The sequence below is a fragment of the Canis aureus genome, chromosome 24 (genome assembly GCF_053574225.1).
Source record: "Canis aureus isolate CA01 chromosome 24, VMU_Caureus_v.1.0, whole genome shotgun sequence".
Taxonomy (NCBI): Eukaryota; Metazoa; Chordata; class Mammalia; order Carnivora; family Canidae; genus Canis; species Canis aureus.
This window is the reverse complement of record NC_135634.1, coordinates 32,135,024-32,155,684: the sequence shown is the minus strand read 5'-3', so window position 1 is coordinate 32,155,684 and position 20,661 is coordinate 32,135,024. Positions and strand designations below refer to the sequence as shown.

General features: G+C 48.2%; 1 long non-coding RNA gene across 1 annotated transcript; it reads left to right on the top strand.

Annotated features, from left to right (window-relative positions):
• The first annotated feature begins 940 nt into the window (after positions 1-940).
• LOC144296511 (uncharacterized) lies at positions 941-13,741 on the top strand. The gene is made up of 2 exons (XR_013363610.1): positions 941-1,138; positions 11,952-13,741. It is a non-coding gene; the product is annotated as an uncharacterized LOC144296511 (long non-coding RNA).
• Positions 13,742-20,661: the final 6,920 nt, after the last annotated feature.

Genomic DNA, 20,661 nt, shown 5'->3' with positions numbered 1-20,661 from the left:
GCAGGTATCTGGAGGAAGAAGCTGCAGCTCTTGCTCAGGCCCGAGGGCACAGCGAGCTGCTGAAGGAGCGCCCGGTTGCACAGGACTCACGCTCCAGATTATTCCAGGCCTCCCGCTGGGGGTGTGCCCGAGCTGCCAACCGGCCAGGCCCGGGATGCAGGAGGCACCCTGCCCTGTGCTTACCTGGGGGCTCTCGCAAGTAAAGCATTTGATTTGCCTAGGGTCCCTGCCATTTGGTCCAAAGCCCCCAAGGCTTTTCTATCTTTGGCCTTCCTTTCAAAATGCAAATTCTCTGCAAATTAGTCAGGCTTGAAGCCGAAGAAATTGCGCAAAGTAAACCCTTTGAATTTACTCCTTTCTCCGGCCTTCCGCAGCCTCAACGCCTTCCGCTAACTCCGCCTCTCCCGCCAGCCCCTTCCCCTTTTCTCCCGGCCCCAGCCCTCCGCGCTCTTCAAAGAGCAGAGCACCCCAGGGGATCTCAAACCGAGCTGGGGCCCAGGGAGGCGCCCCCCCCCCCCCAGGGCTTCAACCCGCCTGGGTTCGGGCGGGAGGGCGGCGAGCCGGCTCGCATCTGCGTCTGCCCCGCCGCCCGGCTGGGACCTGGGGCGAATTCCTCTACCTCCTGCAGCTCTCATTTCCTCCCGAGCGAAAGGGGGTATCACCATCCTCCCGAGGGTGTGTGGAGGCCAAAGCGAGGTCATCCTAGAAAAACATTCCCCCTTTTATTTATTCATGAGAGACACAGAGCGAGGCAGAGACACAGGTGGAGGGAGAAGCAGCACCCCCTCCGCGGGGAGCCCCACCCAGGACTCGATCCCACGTCCGGGGGTCACGCCTCGAGCCAAAGGCAGACGCTCAACCACTGAGCCACCCAGGTGTCCCCAGAAAAGCGTCTGGGAGGTCATAAAGTGCTAAGTAAAACACACGTGACAGTGGCAGCGCCACGGTGACAGCCCAAGGGCTGGTGTCGCTCCCCCAAGCCCCCACCCCCCAGTCTTCTGGCGTCCTCCGCACCGGAGCCGCACCCGCGCTCGGCCACTGCACACGCGGTCCCGGATTCCGCGGATCCGGCCCCAGGTCCCCCCCCTCCCCGAGGACCGGCCGGTGCGGGGCACAGCACTGATTGGCTGCGGGGCAGGTGGGCCGAGCGGTGACGCGGGAGCCGGGAGACTGCGCGGCGGGGCGCGCGGGGGCCCGGGCGGGGCGGGCGGGGCGCCAGGGACCGAGGGGCGGGGCGGGGATGGGGGAGCGGAGGGGGAGGGGCGGGGCCCGCGGCGGGAGCGCGGACGGGGGGGGCGCGGGGGGAGAGTCGGGGCGCGGTGCGGAGGGGTCCAGGCGGGGGAGGGGCCCGCGGCGGGAGCGCGGACGGGGGGGCGCAGGGGGAGGCGGGGCGCAGCGCGGAGGGGTCCAGGCGGGGGAGGGGTCCAGGCGGGGGTGGGGTCCGCGGCAGGGGCGCGGGGGGGCGGGGGGAGCGCAGGGGGAGGGGCAGGGGCGCGGACAGGGGCGCAGGGGGAGGCGGGGCGCAGCGCGGAGGAGTCCAGGCGGGGTGGGGCCCGCGGCAGGGGCGCGGACGGGGGGGGGGGGGCGCAGGGGGAGGCGGGGCGCAGCGCGGAGGGGTCCAGGCGGGGGCGGGGCCGGCGGCAGGGGCGCGGACGGGCGGACAGTGGGGGTTGCGGAGGCCTGATCTCAGCCCCGGTGGCCGCGCCTCTGTTCCCGCGGAGGACCGTGGCCCTGGGGAATCGCGACTGGCCCATCGGGCAGGGGTCGGTGCGGGCGTTCCCGCGCCCGCCGAGCCTTGGCTGCTGCACTGTCGCCGCGCCCAGGAGGTTTCCGGCCTCAGCACGTTTCTGGGCGTCTCGGGGCTTCCCAGGCCGTTCTCCAGCCGCCGCCCTTCCGTCCCCGGGCGGCTGGACCCGGCGCCCCAGGTGGGGGGGACGGCGGGGTCGCGCCCCGTAGCGCCTGCTGGCTCGCTCGGCTCGGACCTCCTGCGTGCCGGTGCGGTGCGGGTGGCCGGGGTGGGGACTGAGGTACCGGCCGCCAGGAGGACTCCCGAGAGAGGGGCAGCTCTAGGGGGTCCCATCAGGGGTGCGTGAGCTCCAGCGCCCAGGAGGCGCGGGCCTTGGGGGCGACCTGGCCGATGGAGAGGTGGATGCCCGGGGCAGAGGGAGAGAGGTGATGGAGGCGGGGACTCGGGCCTGCTGGGGTGACTGGAGGAGTGGGAGGGGAGCGGGGGCTCCAGGTCAGCCCACTGCCCTGCGGAGCCTGCCAGGTGCCAGGCGACGCCCCCACACGTGGCAGTGTGACCTGGCAAACGTAGGCGCCGAGTGCTGGCGGGTAGGTGGGACAGCAGCTCACCGCTGTAAGGGTCTGTAAGGGTCTGCAAGGCACGCGGACGGAATTGTGGCGCTTTCCCCCGCATCCTGCAGCTGAATCAACTTAGCCCGTTTCCCTTCTAGAAGGAGAAAGACGTCAACTTGCGAGGCTTCTGGGGACCCTAGGAACACAGCTAAGAGCCTAATAGACCCCAACAGAATCGCTGAGTCCTCCGGAATGGGTGCCTGGCCTAGCTGGCCATGTTTCTGGGATGCACATCCCCTACAGACTGGGTCTACATGAAGGCCGGGGTCTACATGTTTATTCTTTTTAGGGAGTCTTACACATCACAACGGGGGGTAACTTACTGAACTGACTGCGCCAGCACGGACACACACACACACACACACACACACACACACGATGGCATTCTCTCTCTCATAGTTACACAGAACAACCCAGGTTATCCTCCTGGATACTCTGTTCTATTTATTGAGCTTTAACGGTAGAGACCTAACCTCGGAGAGGTGGGTGCTGCTATGTCAGAGCCCTAGACAAAACTTAGGGTACCAGCTGGGCCCGCAGTCATTGATACAGCCACAGAGCAGAGATACGTGCCTGAAGTCACACAACTTGTAGGTTGGGCTTTGTGGGATTTTGACCCTTTGTGGGATGAGTCACTGGAGTGTTGAGAATGCCCTGGTAAATCATTTCCGTGACTCAGTATCTCTACCTATAAATTAGGAGCAGGGATACTGGCTGTATAGCTTCCCTTAGGGTAGGTGCAGTCTTAAATAGCTCCTCCCACCCTAAGGCAGTTGGTGGGTGGACTGTCATTTTTGTGGGATGGTGTGATGTGCAGCCTTCCAGTGAGTTCAGTGCCCTGGTATGGCTGAGGCAACACGGAGGAGCCAGGAGAAGCCTGGCAGGGAGGGTGGTACCCCTCAAAGGGAGGGGAGGAGGAAGGCTGGAGAGGTGTGGCAGAGTTGGTGGAGAGACACATCATGATACTGGGGTCCCAGTGTTCTCCTCCCAGGGGCAGAGCATGGCTGTGTGAATGCCCGGATGCTGGCCAGGACAGGCGAAGCCCCCCTTTGTAACCGATGGGGACCCTGATGTAGGAAGTATTTGACGATGGCACACGCAGGGCTGAGCCACGTTAAATGCAAGCAGGTGTGCACCTTCTTCCTGCCTGGGTGCACGAGTCAGCCGAACCCTCCTGAATCTGGCCCCTGCCTCGTTTCCTCCTGCAGGTGGGCCCTGCTCTGACGAAAGGCTCATTCTCGGAGCTCTTCCACGGGGCTCTGCAGAAGGCCGCGCTGAGGGGGCTTGGCTGATGTCAGCTCTTGAATGTCATCGAAACACCCCAGGGAACTCTAGACACAGCACTGGCTGTGAGACCCTCTCCATTCTGGCCTGGCTGTGGTCTTCCCGGCCGTGGGTCCTCTCAGCACGATGCTGCCGCTCCTCCCAGCCAGCTCACTTCTACCTTTCGACCTATAGTTGGAACAGCCTCATGTGCACACCTAGAATATTCTATCCCTTCTCGGTATGTCCTGCCCATGCTCAAGGGCTAGTGCAAGCTCCGTCATCTTCAACCCTTTCCCGACACCTCCCAGCCTTGCTCTGGGAGCTGATGGAGCACTCAGAGCCCCTTCACACCTCGTCTGTGATCCTGGGGGGCCTGCCATTGTTTTATGTTTATGAATTTTAGTTTTTCATCCGAGTGTAGCTTTCCTGGTGGCAGAGATGCCTTTGTATTCCTACAGAGCCCAAGGTGATGTTGAATGTGTTTTGGGCTCTCACTAACTACTTCTAGGTTTAACTTCCTTCTCCCCTTCCCGGGGCCCTGGGCCATGCCCAGCGAGGAAGGTGAGGCAGGGGTACACTAGCTCCTGGGGCCCTGGGCCACCCCAGAGGTAAGATGGAGGAAAGGGGGACACTAACACGCTGGGGCCATGCTAGGAAAAGCAGTTTTTGTTATCTTTCCAGTGAAATCAACGTCCTATTCTCAAAACTTCGTGACTTAAAACCGTTTGTTTGCTCATGAACCTGCCAGCTGGGCTGGGCTCAGGCGGGTGCTTTGGCTGCCCATTTTTGCCTGGGGTCGCTTGTGTAGCTGTAGTCAGAGGGGACCCCATCGGCGTGGGTTCAAGATGGTTTCAGTCATGTGGCTGCCGTTGGTGGTGGCCCTTGGCTCTCCATGGAGCCCCTCAGCCTTTCTGTGGGCCAGGCCCACTTTTACCAGCATGGCTGCTTGTTTCTGAGAGGACTTTCTAGGAATCACTCGGTGTCACTTGTGCATTCTATTGACAAAAAAAAGTCACAGGGCCAGCCAGGACTCTGGAGGAACATGGGCCCCATCTCTTGATAAGAGGAGCAGCAAAAAGTCACACTGCAAGAAAGGCATGTGGGATGGGACAGATTATTGTGGCTGTTTTTAAAACCATACTACCTCATCATGAGGGGCAGGTCTTCTTCTTCTTCTTCTTCTTCTTCTTTTTTTTTTTTTTCAGATTTTATTTATTCATGAGAGATAGAGAGAGAGAGAGGCAGAGACACAGGCAGAGGGAGAAGCAGGCACCCTGCAGGGAACCCAATGTGGGACTCGATCCCAGGACCCTGGGATCACGACCTGAGCCAAAGGCAGATGCTCAACCACTGAGCCACAGAGGTGCCCCGAGAGGCAGGTCTTTTAGAAATACTGCTGTGCAATGGCCCGGCGGGTGGGGGCCCATTTCCCTACACATGACACTCCCTTGCACCCCGTGCTCTTAGTTCACCAGATCCACGTCCAGTGCCACGGGCTGGAAACCAGGAGGACCTGATCCACTGCCTGAGCCAGAGGCTCATAATTCTGGCTGGATTGTGTGGGGAGGGCCCCAGGTGGAGAGAGGGAGGCTCCACAGGGGATGAGGGGAAGAAGAGAGATGAGAAAGGGCTGATGCTGCCCACCTGGAACAGTTTGGTGCCAACCTGTGTGATCCAGAGGAAAAGTTAGCAACTGTTGGGTGCCATCCTGTGGTCTCTGCATCAGATGAGGACCACTTTCTTTCTGGCAGTCGAGTTCACTTTCCAGGTTTTCATCCACTAGGGGCACAGGTTCAACAAATATCTTCGTGGATGTTAAGAATTTCCTTCTAATAGAAAATCCAGAATTGCTGTGTGTTGAAATGGTTGCTTGAGACTTTTCAGGAAGGAGAAAACCTGTTGTCCCTCATCCTGATTCTTACTGAGAATCAGAAAGCAAGGCTGTTAGGTGTAGCTGTGTGATTCCAAGCCCCCTCTGTGGTGGGGAGGGCCCTTCGGAGCCAGCTCCCAGCACTATTATTCCCTCCCTGTGTCTGCGGCCTTCTGGGCCTTAACCTGCAGGTAGGAAGAGGCCGGATCCCTGTCAGGGCCCAAACGCAGCTCAGCTATCTCTGGGGTAAGATCTGGAGCAGCCTAGAAAGCTGTAATACTGCTAAGTGCTGGGGCACCTGGGTGGTTCAGTCGGTTAAGCGTCTGCCTTTGGCTCAGGTCATGATCCCAGAGTCCTGGGATCGAGCCCCATTGGACTCCCTACTCAGCAGGGAGCCTGCTTCTCCCTCATCCTCTGCCCCCTGCCCAACTTTCTCTGTCTCTCTCATAAATAAATAAAATCTTAAAAAAAAAAAAATACTGCCAAGTGCCAGAAAATGTGCTTTCCTTGGCTCAAGGAGCAAAGGAAATAATACCATCAGGCTCAGTGACTGAGTGGCATGTGAAAACTTTATTCACCAGTTGGGAACATGTGTGCAGATGTTGACCACCTGCAGCGCCTGGGGCAGGCCAACCAAGGGGAAAAGGGCCTGGCTGCGTTCTTTTTCTGTGGGGCACCGTCCTGGCCATGTGCTCTTGCTTCTGATATTTTACATGCCACACACGTGCCACCAGGTGGATATAACTATATGCTTTCACATGTAGTATCGAGGCTGGTGCTGGACATGTGGTGCTTGAAGGCGAGCGAGAAAGCCTGGCCGAAAAATGAATACAGTGCGGTCCTATTGGGTACAGGCCATCCAGGGCTCGCTCTTGTTGTTGCCCTCAACAAGCCAAGAGGAACCACTGCTCCTAGGGCAAATGGCTGGAGCAAGAAAGGACAAAAGGAGCCCACAATATTCTATTATAGGGAAGTGCTCAAAGGTCGATGGGGACATTTCAAAAGACACAGAAGCCAGCTCAACGGGGCTCCCACCCCCAGTGAATGAACAATTTAGAGATGGAGAGCTTGATTTCTTGACCTGGATTTGAATCCTGCCTCTAACTAGTTAGGTGGCCTTGGATATGTTAATTCATCTTAAAAAAAAAAAAAGTAAAAAACTCACAGAAAAGTTGCAAGTAAAACAAAAATTCCTCTTTTTCCCTGCTAAGCCTTTGAGAATAAGGTGCTCTGCTGCACCATGCCCCAGTGCTTTGGCATGTACTTGCCACAAATAAGGATCAGTCACTTGCGTAGGACACAGCCATCAAAGTCAGGAGATTAACACTACCTTACTAATATCTAATCTTTAGGCTGGAGAGTTATCTTTTGTTCTAATAACGTTCTTTATAGCAAAAGATCCAATCCAAGCTCCCATGTTGCATTTGGCTCAAAGTGGAACTGCTTTTCAGCCTTGATCTGCATAAGCTTAAAACTTCTGTAGATTACACGTCAGTTGCTTGGTGGAATGCCCTCAGTTTGGGTTTGTCTAGTGTTTCCTCTTCACTGGATTCAGGCTATGAACCTTTGGCAGGAACATCACACAAGTGACTGTGTTGCTTTCACATTGTTTCACCTATCAGGCTGCTCCTGATTTCAGTTCGCACCATTACTGGGATGATTGCTTTTGCCATTTGATTAAGGTGGTGCCTGCCAAGCTTGCTCCACAGTAAAGTTACTTTTTCTTTTTTTAAAGATTTTATTTATTTATTCATGAAAAACCCACAGGAGCCTGATGTGAGACCACTGAAGGCAGACACTCAACTACTGAGCCACCCAGGTGCCCCTAGAGTTATTTTTTCCATTGTAATTATTACATATTTTGTGGGGAGTTCCTTTGAAATCTGTTCTACATGAAACTTTAGTTCATTTATCTATTTACATGAGTGAGGGATCATGGATTCCTATGTTCAATAGGTTGTATGTAATCCATCACTACAGATTTTTTTTAAGACTTTATTTATTTATTCATAAAAGACACACACAGAGAGAGAGGCAGAGACACAGGGAAAGGGAGAAGCAGGCCCCATACAAGGAGCCCGACATGGGACTCAATCCCAGGACTCCAGGATCACGCCCTGGGCTGAAGGCAGGTGCTAAACGGCTGAGCCACCCGGGCTGCCCTGTTTTTTAGTTTTGATACTCACTCATACTGTCCTCTGTTGGGCCAGCAGGAGCCTCTCTGAGCTGACTCCTATGACTGTTGAAATATCTCACGTCCTTATATGAATGGCATACGAATATTCTAGACACATCTTATCGTCTCTTGGTCATTTGTCCCGGTAGCACTGATTCTTTTTAGCAGAGAATGAATTCAGAAACCAAGATTCGGGTGGTAAATGTGCTTGTCACTGTTAGGGTGTTGTGGCTCCCAGGCCCTCTCAGTGAACAAAGCTAGGGATACACATGAAGATACATTCATATGTTTACACCTATACACATATATTTCTGTGTCTACTGTTGAAAACAGCGACCTCACACCAATACCTCAATGCCAGTCTATCTAGCACTGTGGGATTCACTCTCTAGTTGCCTCCCTTTACTTATTTGTGGCTCTTTAACAGACACATCTGGCTTGTGTTGTGTGTCATAGGACTATTTATTGATTGCCTCCCCTTCCTGTCACTGATATCCCCTTGCCACTGTATCCCTCCTCCATGTGGATGCCATTTTCACCTGGCTTGGGTTCCAGCACCTTACTCCCACCTGCAGTCCCCTTCTTCACCCTGCTCGGGATCTCATACCTCATGCTGCCCACCCCCTACTTCCTGCAAGGTCTCCCTCCTCAATCCACTCAGGTTCTGACAACCCCCACCCCCAAGCTGGGGCACCCTCCCATACCACCGTTGACTCTTTTCACCCTGTTCTGGGTCAAATACGCCACACTGAGTCATCCCCTGAGCCAAGAAGCTCTTCTACCCTCCTGCAGACATGCTGTACATCTGCTTGGGGTGGAAGTGAAGGCTCTGACAGCCCAGTCTTGACCCTTTGCTACCCACCCCACCCCGAGTGGACACATACCTTTCTAGGTCTCAGCTAGGGGTGTTAGGAATGAGCTCTTCAGGAAAGAAAGGGGAGGAGGAAGAGCCACATGTGTTAAATGTTAGAAGTCTGATTCCTCATCCAGTAAAATGAGTGTAACAATGGCTCCCACCTAATACGGCTGCTAGGAACCACATGAGCTCAGGGTGCTTCTTCAGCACAGGGCCTGGCTCATGGTGGGCACTCACTGTCAACTGCCATCATCGTTACTATACATTAACGTTCCCATCTTTACTGCATCATTTGTCAGGAATGCATTAGAGACGCTCAAGAAAGAAGGCAGAGGTGCAAATGGCAGATGTGTCAAGAGGACTGATGCCTCTTAAGAGAGTGAAGACGCTCATATCAACTGAATTAAAATATATAAGTAAGATTAAAAAAAACTGGGAGGAAACATTTTAATGTGTTAAGAATGATTATCTTTTTTTCGGTAGGCTTATGTGACTCAAAGGTTTTTAATGTGTTTTCCAAAACATATTCAGTAAATATTAATCAAACTTAGAAAAAAGTGTTTTTAGAAAGACCCTGGTTAACTTCAACATAATTCATTGCGAACTGCTTTCAGCCTGAGTGGTTGGTTGTGGGTTGTTTTTTGTTTTGTTTTGGTTTTTTGTTTTTTCCCCTTCTGCCTGGTAGGTTCTGGAGAAAAGAGCCTGGATTCAGATCCTGGCTCTTCCATTTCTTAGCTTACCATGGGTAAGTTGATTAACTTCTCTGTGCCTTTGTTTGTTTCTTTTATAAAGTGAGGAATCTTACAGTGCCTAACTCGGGGCTGTTTATCAGTTAAATGAGATACTGCTTCTAGAGCACCTGACACAGAGCAAGCACACAAATATGTTAGCTGTTGATATTGTTATGATCTCATGGGAAGAAATGCAGTGAGTGGTTCCCCAGATGTCTCAGAGGAAATAATTCCTTCTCGGGAGTAGCCTCAGCTATGCCTCCCCCTGAGTTAGTAGCTCATGACTAACCCAGAGACTTCAGGCAGCTGGGCCTCCCATGGGGCAACAAGTGGTGGCAAGGGTGACAAACCAAGTCAGAGGAAGTGTTTTCTTCACTTCTTGGAAGGGATTCAAAGAGATTGGCTTCTCCACAGACTCAGCAGCCTGGTGTTAGGACTCCGTGACTGACACCTACAGGACGAACGATGCAGCTGTGTGTGATCTGGCACCCAGGGTGGGAATCACCCATATATGCACTCAGTCAGTCATTCATTCGGCTAGTAATTTCACAAACATTTATTAAATGCTACATGTCAGGCTCTGTGGTAAGCAATGGGATGCAAACATTAACATGCAAGTGAGAGGGGTGCCTGGGTGGCCCAGTCAGGTAAGCATCTGACTCTTAATTTTGGCTCAGGTCATGATCTCATGGGTCATGAGATGGAGCCCCGCACGCAGCTCCCCACGCAGCAGGGAGTGTGCCTGAAGATTCTCTCCCTCTCCTTCGGTGCCTCCTCCCATTCACGCTCTCCCTCCTTCTCTCTCTCTCTCTCTCTCTCAAATAAATAACAAATCTTTTTAAAAATGCAGCTGAGGGAAGCTTGGGTAGCTCAGTCGGTTAAGCATCTGCCTTTGGCTCAGGTCATGATCCCGGGGTTCTGGGATCCAGCTCCATGTTGGGCTCCCTGCTCAGCATGGAGTCTGCTTCTCCCTGTGCCCCCACACCCTGCATGTACTCTCTCTTGCTCTTTCTCTCAAATAAATAAATAAAATCTCAAAAAATTTAAAAATTGCAATTAGATAAAAAAAATACTAAAAAAAAAATACTGCAAAATTTAAAATGCAATTAATAAGGGACTCAGATATCTGTACACCCGTGTTTGTCACAGCATTATTTCCAATAGCCCAAAAGGTGGAAGCAACCCAAGTGTCTGTTGATGGATAAATGGATAAACAAAATCTATATACCACAAAAGATTATTATTCACCCTTAAAAATATCAACTGGGTTGGCATACAATAGAATACTACTTAATAATAAAAGAAAAAGCGTAAACATTGCTATCACATGGATGAATCTCAAAATAATTATGCTGGGAAAGAAAAGCCAGGCAAAAAAGAGTATATACTGTATTATTACATGTATACAAAATTCTAGAAAATGCTAGCTAATATACGGTGATAGTCAATCAGTGGTTGCCTGCAAATGAGAGAAAGGTCAGGGAAGGCTGGAAGAAAAGATTACCAGGTGGTGCAGGGAGATTTGGAGGGTGATAAATAAATCCTTTCTCTTGACTGTGGTCATTCTTGCATGGGTGTTTATGTATGTCAAAAATTCGATTATATACTTACGTATGTACGGCTTATTACATGTCAATTGCACATTAGTAAAGTTGTTAAAGCCAAAGTTAAAACAAAATTAATGTGTAGAAAAAATCCAGGAAATAAGAGGCAGGAAAATCATAGGGTTCCCCAGGGGCACGAAATGGGGCTGTGCACACAAGTGTTGGTGGTCAGATGAGGCTTCACAGAAGAAGCTACCTGAGGAAGAATAAGAGTTGTCAGGCAGAAGGCGGACTAGGACAGGGTCTTTGCTAAGGAGGAGGAAATGATTGTGGGGAGACTCACAGGCCCAAAAGAGCCTGAGGCTGGAACTCTACATGGCTGGAACTCAGGCCATCAGGGCAGTAGTGACACAGGAGAACCAGAGAGAGAAGCCGGAGTCCAACTAGAAATGTGCATTTTCTCCTGAAGTCAATGGAGAAAGACTACAGGCAAGCAGGAGGTTGTCACATGTGCAGTTTATTATTTTTTTTGAAATATTTTATTTATTTAGAGTGAGCCAGCTAGCAGGGAGAGGGACAGAGGGAGAGAGAGAGAAAAATCTCGAACACTACCTGGCACTCGAAATCTGTGCTGAGCGTGCAGCCTGATGCAGAGCTCAATCTCATGACCCTGAGATCGTGACTTGAGCCCAAATCAAGAGTTGGAAGCTTAATTGACTGTACCACGCAGGTGCCAGGCATATGCAGTTTAGAGATGCTCCAACTACAACCTGAGAAGTGGGCTGGAGGGAGAGTAGAGGGCAGGTAGGAATCTGGGAGTTAGGTGAGGACATTTAACCAGTGAGGAGTGGCCCAAGACAAGAACAGTTGGGATATGCCACCCCTCCAACCCCCAAGTCTCCTTTCAGCACCCTGGGGAGTTAAGACATTTGATCCTGGCTTTATAGAAGAGGAAACAGACTTGGAGCAATTAAGTAGCTTGCTTATGGTTACACAGCTGGTGAACAGGACATCTGGGGTTTCCAGTCGATGGGTTCTGAATCCGAAGTCCATTATGTTCACAGACTCTGTCTAATTTAAATGAAAACATCTGAATGACTCCCCCTCTCCTGCTGCCTGATTTTCTCTTTCAATGTGGTTTGTTCTACAGGAGCATGGAACATAGGATATAACATCACCTGGGCATTCAGGAGAGGATGTCTTCCTGGAGGAAAAGACATCTCACCTGAGCCCTGAAGAATTCTGAGGAGGAGGAAGAGCTAGTAAAGGAACATGGTAGGGGAGTGGGGCAGGAGAAGAAGGAGAAGATGTCCTGGAGCGGAAAGAAGAGTGTGTGTGACTGGCTAGGAGCAAACTATCATGTCGAATGCTCAAAGAACCGAGCCTCAGAGTGGCTGAGGATGGGATGCAGAGAGACACACAATTTGACACTGATTTTTAGCTCTCTGTGGAGCAGCTTAGAGAGTGGAGCACGTAGGAGAGAGGCCAGTACGGTGAACCCTGCTGATCTGATGGTGAGATCCTGCCCACCAGGTGTCTATCTGCCTTACAGTGGTTACCATGGGAACATTAGATCGTAGACCAAGAAACAGCTAGTCAGCCCCTCTTGTTAGAGATGATGACAAGGACATGATGCGGAAGTGATTTGCTGACTTTCCTACTGGCAGCAGGGTAAAATGCGTAACATCAAATTTACCCCTCTAGCCATCTTAAGTGTATGGTTCTGGGGCAGTATATACATTCATAATATTGTGCAGCCATCACCACCATCCATCTCCAGAAATTTCTCATCATTCTCATAAACCAGAACTCTGTCCCCATTACAATAACTCCCATTTTCCCTTCCCTCCCCAGACCCTGGTAACTACTATTCCTACTTTCTGTTCCTATGAATTTGACTACTCTAGGTGCCTAGAATCCTATATTCATATGTAATGGAATCATATGACATTTGTCTTTTTGTGACTGGCTTATATCACCTAGCACAATGTCTTCAAGGTTTGTCCATGGTGTGGCCTGTGACAGCATTTCCTTCCATGGTAAAGCTGAATGAGATTCCATTGTATGTAAATACCATAATTTGTTTATCCATTCATCTGTTGATGGACATTTAGGTCCTTTCTACCTTTGGACTATTGTAAATAATGCTGCTATAAAGGTGAATATACTGGAAACCTCCTTTATAGAAGTAGATTATTGGTATTTAGTGAAGAAAACAGATTTGGCTGATGAGTTTCAAGTAAAAGGGAAGGAAAATAGGGAGAAAGAAATGCTTTCCTGAAAAATCAACTTTCAGTATGCTTTGTACCTAAATACTTTATGGACTTATTCTGGGCAGTGCTCTCCTTTGCTGTTGTCCTGAATATGGTCTGTCAAGACTGCAAGTGTGTCCAACTTGAGTTAACGTGACAAAAGGAGCAGAACACCTTTCTCTTCAAGACACAGATTTGCCTTGGGACACTTCTCCTGGGAATACTTTGGGCAACAGCCAAAGACCCTTCTCCTGGGAATTCTTGGAAAACTGCGAAAAGGCTAGTTGGTTTGTTCCACCATCTACAAGAATATAGGCTCCATGATGGCAGGATCGTGTCTATTCTGTCTGTTTTATTAACTAGTGAATCTCCAGCACCTTGAACACTACCTGGCACTCAAAATTTGTCCAATGAGTGAATGTGCCTTCCACTGATCGGACCTCTGTGTGCTCCTAGGCAAGTCTTATCTCAGGAAAAGAAAAGGCCAATTAATTAGAAGCAGACTCAGGAGCTTACCCAGGCTCTGATGCGGTCTGATGTATGATGTGGCCTTGGCTTGTCCCTTGTACTACCTGATTTCTCACTGGTCAGCTGATGGAAATGACATCTGCTTGGACTGACCTTACCAGATGTCATGAGCATCGAGGGGCTCATGTAAATAAAAGTGCTATACAAATGAATGCCATGATTGGGTCTAGCCCTGGACTCTCTTTGGGACACCAGTCCTGCATCAACAACTAACCTGTCACCTGCAGGCACCTTTCACATCTCAACATTTCCCTACAAGCAGCACCCTCTCCCAACTTCCTACTTTTCTCACTGTATTGGTATTTTCTCAGTCTTTTTTTTTTAAAGATTTTATTTATTTATTCATGAGAGACACAGAGAGAGGCAGAGACATAGGTAGAGGGAGAAGCAGGCTCCCTGTGGGGAGCCTGATGCAGGACTCGGTACCAGGATTTCAGGATCATGACCTGAGCCAAGGGAGACCCTTAGCCATTGAGCCATCCAGGTGCCCAGGTGCCCCTCAGTCTTTTCTTTCTTTTTTTTGTTTTTAAGATTTTATTTATTTATCTTTTTTTTTTTTTGACAGAGAGACAGATTGAGTATAAGCAGGAGGAGCAGCAGAGGGAGAGGGAGAAGCAGACTCCCTGCTGAGCAGGGAGCCCTATATGGAGCTTGATCCCAGGATCCTGGGATTCTGACCTGAGCCAAAGGCAGACTCCTAATTGACTGGGCCACCCAGGCACCCCTATTTTCTCGGTCTTTTTGTTTGCAACTAGAGTCTCATTTAGCTCCTCCATCTCTCTAGCATCCCATCTCCTGCTCTGAGTCTGGCTACTTCTTTTCTTCGGTGGCTCTGATTTTCTCTGTTGCCAGGCCTCGTCAAGAGTCCCTCCCTCCAGTTCCACCACTGTCAAAACCTTGACCATCTTCTGCCTGTCAATTTTTCTGCTGCCAGAGAGAACCTCTGACATGCAGCTCTGGTTCATCATGCCTCTACTCAGAAATGACTAATGATGCTCAGACACAGGAGGATGCCTACTATCAAAAACAGAAAGTAACAAATGCTGGTGAGGATGTGGAGAAATCCGAAGCCTTCTGCAGTGTGGGTGGGATCATACAATGGTGCAGCCACTATGGAAAACAGTGCTGTGGTTCCTCAAAAAATTAAAAATAGAATTACGGTATGATGCAGCCATCTGAGTCTATATGCCTAAATAGTTAAAAGCAGGGACTCAAAAGAGATTTTGCACACCCATCTTCATGGCAGCATTATTCATAATAGCCAAGAGGTGGAAGCAACACAAGTGTTTATCAACAGACGAATAGATAAACAAAATATGGTCTAGAGCTATAATGGAATATTATTCAGCCTTAAAAAGGAAGGAGAATCACATGTTACAACATGGATGAATCTTAAAGATATGTTAAGTGAAGAAAGCCAGTCACACCAAAAAGCAAACTCTATGTGATTCTGCTTAAATGAGGTACCTAGACCAGTCGAATTCATAGAGGCAGAAGGTAGAATGGGAGTAACCTGGTGTTAGGGTGTAGGGAGGGAAGAGGATTTGTTGTTGACTACGTACAGTTTCAGATTTGAAAGATGAAAAAATTCTGGAGATCTGTTTCACAATAATGTGAATATACTTAACACTACTGAACTGTACTTAAAAATGTTTAAGATGGTAAATTCTAGGTCATGTGCTTTTCACCACAATGTTAAAAAATGACTGGTGGATTGAGGGAATAAATATTTCTCCTGCACCCTGCCTGGCCTTTCAAGCCCCTCCTATGTCTGTTCTCTCAATTACCTAACCTGGACATGCCCTGAACATCCTGGCCTTTCTGTCTTGGCAAGCACTGCTCCCTCTGGCTAGAGCATCAATTTTCACTCCTTCCCACTCTGTTGAAGTCCTATGCTTTATTTATTTTTTTTATATTTTATTTATTCATGAGAGACACAGAAAGAGAGAGGCAGAGATATAGGCAGAGGGAAAAACAGGCTCACTGCAGGAGGCCTGATGTGGGACTCAATCCCAGGACCCCAGGATCAGGACCTGAGCCAAAGGCAGTCGCTCAACCTCTGAGCCACTCAGGTCCTTTGGTCCCCACACTAGACTGAATTCCCAAGGGTGGAGAGGGTATACTTGCTCTGGCTCCCAGCACAGTCCAGTCCAACCAGCAGTAGGGTGTTGCTGGGTGGGTTTAGGCCGCCCTGTGAGGCCATTTCTGACTCCCTTTCCCCATCCGTCTGGGTCTTGTGTGCTGACCTCATCCCCTTTCTGGTCTGTGAGCTTGCAAAGGGCAGAGCCTGGATTTTATGCTTTGAGTGTCCAGTGCCCGGCTTGCGGGGGCCTTAAAAATGTTTGATGGTTATAAAAATGGGTGAGAATCCATAGCCACTGGTTTTGTTGCCTCTCCCTGATGGGAAGCTGAAAAGGAATCAACAGAGCTCTTCTTTCTCCTGCCCTCTCTGAATTGTAAACTCTGGGTCATAGCTCTCCTGCTGCTTCAGCATTTCATTGTGCTGGAGCAAAGGCAGCTGCCAAGACTGCAGGGGAAGGGAATGAAGGAGGCGCCTCAGACATCTCAGAGGATTGTACTTGTAGCCTCTAGTGCTACCAGCCAAAGGCCTTTTCATTAGACCAGACGTGTTGGCTCTGGGCTGGCCGGGCTTCCTGTCACTGATGGGTTCTGTTTAACATCTCAGCTGGATTTGGCTGAGTTAGAGATCCCCGGGAACCGGCCTGGTCCACCGCGGTGGGTTTGCACATTAGCCTCTTGTGTGTGTGCCCGTCTGCTGGCCTGGCGGCTTCCCTCTGCGGCTGCCTTCTCCTCGGAAGCTCATCAGCAGGGGGAGCTGGACCTGTCCATCACCTAGTGGAAACCAGACCTCCACGTACCCAGAGGAACAGGCTGAATTAGGTCTGGATTTTCCTGGAATAGTTCAGATGATGGTTAGTTTATTCATTGGAATGGAGATTAAGAGCTAAACTTAGCAGTTAAACATGATGTAAATGTTATATCTTTGTAAAGTATTTTTAAATGTAAATTCACTAATTTAAAAAATCCTTCAGACAGCCCCTTGCCCTTCCTTGTTTTTGTGTTACCTAAGCTACGTGGAAACTGAGAGATAAGATGTTCCAGCTGGGAACACAACTTCGCATTTCTGAGCAACATCAGGCATTGCCTTTAAGACAGACAGACAGCAGAGGCAACAGTGAGCCCATGTGTGGGCCGAGTTTTGAAACATTCCCAAGGTCCTTTTTGGTGAATAGTAGGTCTCTACACAAACATTTCTTATCTTCCAGTCTGCTGGCACTTTGACTTAGTTGCTGGTTCTTGTTCCTCAATCCCCACTTTGAACTGAGACTTTTGTATTAATCATGCTTTTTATTTTCTGATGTTTGACATCTGGGGCCTTGCTGATGCTGGAGGGATTGCTGCACCCAGGGCTGGCCAATTTCTAAAGAGAGCAAAGACCTGCCTGCAAGTTCGCCTTCCATAAGCAATCTGACCAATCCAAAGCCCACACCTCAACCTCCTTAATCAGATTCTCACACTTGGGGCCACTATCCACTTACCCTAATCACCCGAGGGCCAGGTATTGGACAACTAGGAACAGCTCCTATGCCCCAGAGCCACCCAAATTACTCAGATTAGCCAATCCTAAACCTACTTCTTTGCTTTGCATTTCCAGCAAAAGCCACAATAAATGCTCTTGCCCACATTTCTCCCTTGCTGCTTCTCCTTCTTGTCTGACCCTGGTGCTTCCCACTGTGGCCCTGTATGCATGCTGTGTCCCCTCGCTTTACATGTGTGTGAGTGTGAAAACTTCTTCCTCATGACAGTCACTATACCTGATTTTTAAAATCCCAGAAAAAACAAAAAACAAAAAAAACAATCCCAGATACAATTTACAACATCTTATAGCTTCCCTTTGGCTCAAATCTTGGCAGTTCCTGGTGACGCTCAAAATAGAACTTGGCTGCTTGCTCTTGGCCTCGACTCTTTAGTCAGAGATTAAGCCTGTCACCTGGCTCTTCAGACTATCTGCTTTTTTTTCAGCCTGTGTCAATCCAGACACAATAAGCAGAGCTGAACTTACACTTGGAAGAGAAGTTTACCTTCACAGGGTAATTGAAGTTGCCTTAGAAAGGCTCCAAGCCCCAAATAAACTCACCCTGATGCTTAAAATTTTCCCGTCACCAAATCATTTCTTTTGCCTTGAGCATCATCCTCTGTTTACTCTCTCTCTGTCTTTTTTTGTTTTGAAATATGCTTTCTCAATTGCTTTTCCCCTTAAAATAAAAGAATAGAGATAGGATCAAAGTGATATATGGATCTATTTCTTCTCTTATTCCAAATGCAGTGAAGTGAAAAAAAAAATGTCTTTACCAGGGAAGGCCTCCAAGTACAAACATACTAGTTCCCCTCTACCTGAATCAAGAGCATTTAGAAGAATGATGTATTTCTGGGGCACCTGGGTGGCTCAGTCGGTTAAGCATCTGCCTTTAGCTCAGGTCACAAACCCAGGGTCCTGGGATTGAGCCCACTCAGAAGGTCCCTGCTCAGTGGAGAGTCTGCTTGACCCTCTCATTCTGCTCCCCCATCCCCCCACACTGCTCCTGCTCTATAGCCCTCTCTCAAATAAATAAAATCTTTTCAAAAATGATATATTTCTGATTAGCACTAGATTTTGATGGGAAAAAATCAGTTAAAGGATATCAGTCAAAAAATAGAATCATCATGTAAAATTTCCAAATCCTTAGAAGCAAAATGCAATCTCATAAAAGCCAGAAAAGAAATAAAATGAAAACCAGAAAGCATGGCAAGTAAAATACATAAAAAATAATCAGGAACAAATCTAAGTACATCAGTAATCATAACAAATGAAATGAAAGTGGGTTAAAAAAATTCTATTAAAAGTCTCTCAGATTGAGTTAAAAAAAGAAAATCTCAAATCCAGGAATATACACTTTATAAGAGAACTTCTTAAAATAAAATATCTTTAGGATAGTTGAAAATAAAACGTGCAAAAAGATGTTTTAGGCAAATGTTAATAAAATGTATCAGACTAAAATAGAATTCAAAGTGAAAATTATTGGGAGCCTGGGTGGCTCAGTTGGAAAATTATTGGGATGCCTGGGTGGCTCAGTGGGTTAAGTGCCTGCCTTCGACTGGGGTCATGATCCCAGGGTCTTGGGATCGAATCCCACATTGGGCCCCTTGCTCTGCAGGGAGCTTCGTTTTCCCTCTGCCTGCTGCTCCCCTGCTTATGCTGTCTCTCTCTCTCTCTCTCTCTGACAAATAAATAAATAAAATCTTTAAAAAAAACAATGTGAAAATTATTATGAGAGAAGTTTTTTTATTTGTAAAAGTTATAATTCATCAAGGAATTATAATAGTTCTAAACACACAGCTAATAGTGTAGTTTCAAAATATAGTAAGCATAAACTGACAAGTATACAGAGAAATGAGAGAATTCATAATCATAGTGAGAGATCAAAAACATCTCTTTCAGATATTGACAAAGTAAGCAAAACTTAAATGAGGATGCAGAGGGTTTGAATAAATGGACACATTTTACAAATGACTATATGTTGAATTTTATACATAACAAAGAGAAACTACATTATTTTTACACACTTAACATACATGAATAAAAATTAGCTACCAAATCCCAGAGAAAATCTCAATACCAAAAATGCAGGATGGCCACAACAATGAAAATGATTGCAAATGAAAACATTCATATGTTAATTTAAGAAAGAATCAAAACCTGTTGGTAGTGATTGTTTCCGGGGGAAGAATTAGATGTGGGTCTGGAAATTTTTACATTTAGCCTCATGCATGAAGTATTTGCTTGAATTTTTTATTAGGTACAAGAGTAATCTAAGTACATCAGTGTGTAAAGTATGTAAAGTATTCTGAAGCACCTAAAGTAACAAATACATGAAGTAATAAATGAATAAGGTATATAATGAGCAAAATGCCATTCTCTTTCTTTTTTTAATTTTTATTTATTTATGATAGTCACAGAGAGAGAGAGAGAGAGAGAGAGAGGCAGAGACATAGGCAGAGGGAGAAGCAGGCTCCATGCACCGGGAGCCCAACGTGGGATTTGATCCCGGGTCTCCACGGGTCTCCAGGATCGCACCCTGGGCCAAAGGCAGGCGCTAAACCACTGTGCCACCCAGGGTTCCCTGCCATTCTTTTTCAAAACCTGAGGATGAATACAAAGCAGTAGCCAGAGGGAATGTATAGCTTCAAATGCACATATTAAAAAAAATAGTGAACATTGAGGATAAGGGAACTAAGCATTCAACTGAAAAAGGCTTTTTAAAGGCCCCCTCAAAACTAAAAGAAAGGCTAATCCAAATAAAAGTTTCAAAGGTTGAAGAGAGAAGATCATTATTTGCAGTTACTATAATTATCTACTACAAATATCCTAGAGAATCTGTTGAAACACTCACTAATCCAACAAATAAGAATAAAACAATGTGATGTTTCTACTCCTTATTTGGATAAAATTTAGAAATGTCCTCTGTAGTGATATGGGAAACGGGCACTCACACAGTATTGGTGGGGACGTAAATCGGCCCATTTTTAAGGGCAATTCAGCAGAATCTATCCAACATTTTAAAAACGCTTATCCTTTGACAAACAATTGCATTTGTAGCTAATCCTGGAATGATACTGTCGCCTGTTCCCAAAGAAACTTGTACAAGGAGTTCGTTCCAGCATTGTTTGAAATCAGGAAATTTAAGTCATCTCAATATTTATCAACATGAAATAAAAATCATCATGCATTTATTTATTTTTCTTTTAAAGATTTTATTTACTTATTCATGAGAGACACACAGAGAGCGAGACAGACATAGGCAGAGGGAGAAGCAGGCTCCTTCCAGGGAGCCCCTTGTGGGACTCAATCCCAGGACCACGGGATCTGAGCCAAAGGCAGACCCTCAACACCAAGCCACCCAGGCATCCCTCATCATGCATTTATCCTATGGAATATCATGCAGAATTTAAAAGAATGATATAAATGCACTTGCAGAAAATCTCCAAGATGTATTATTAGTTGAAAACATACATGAATAA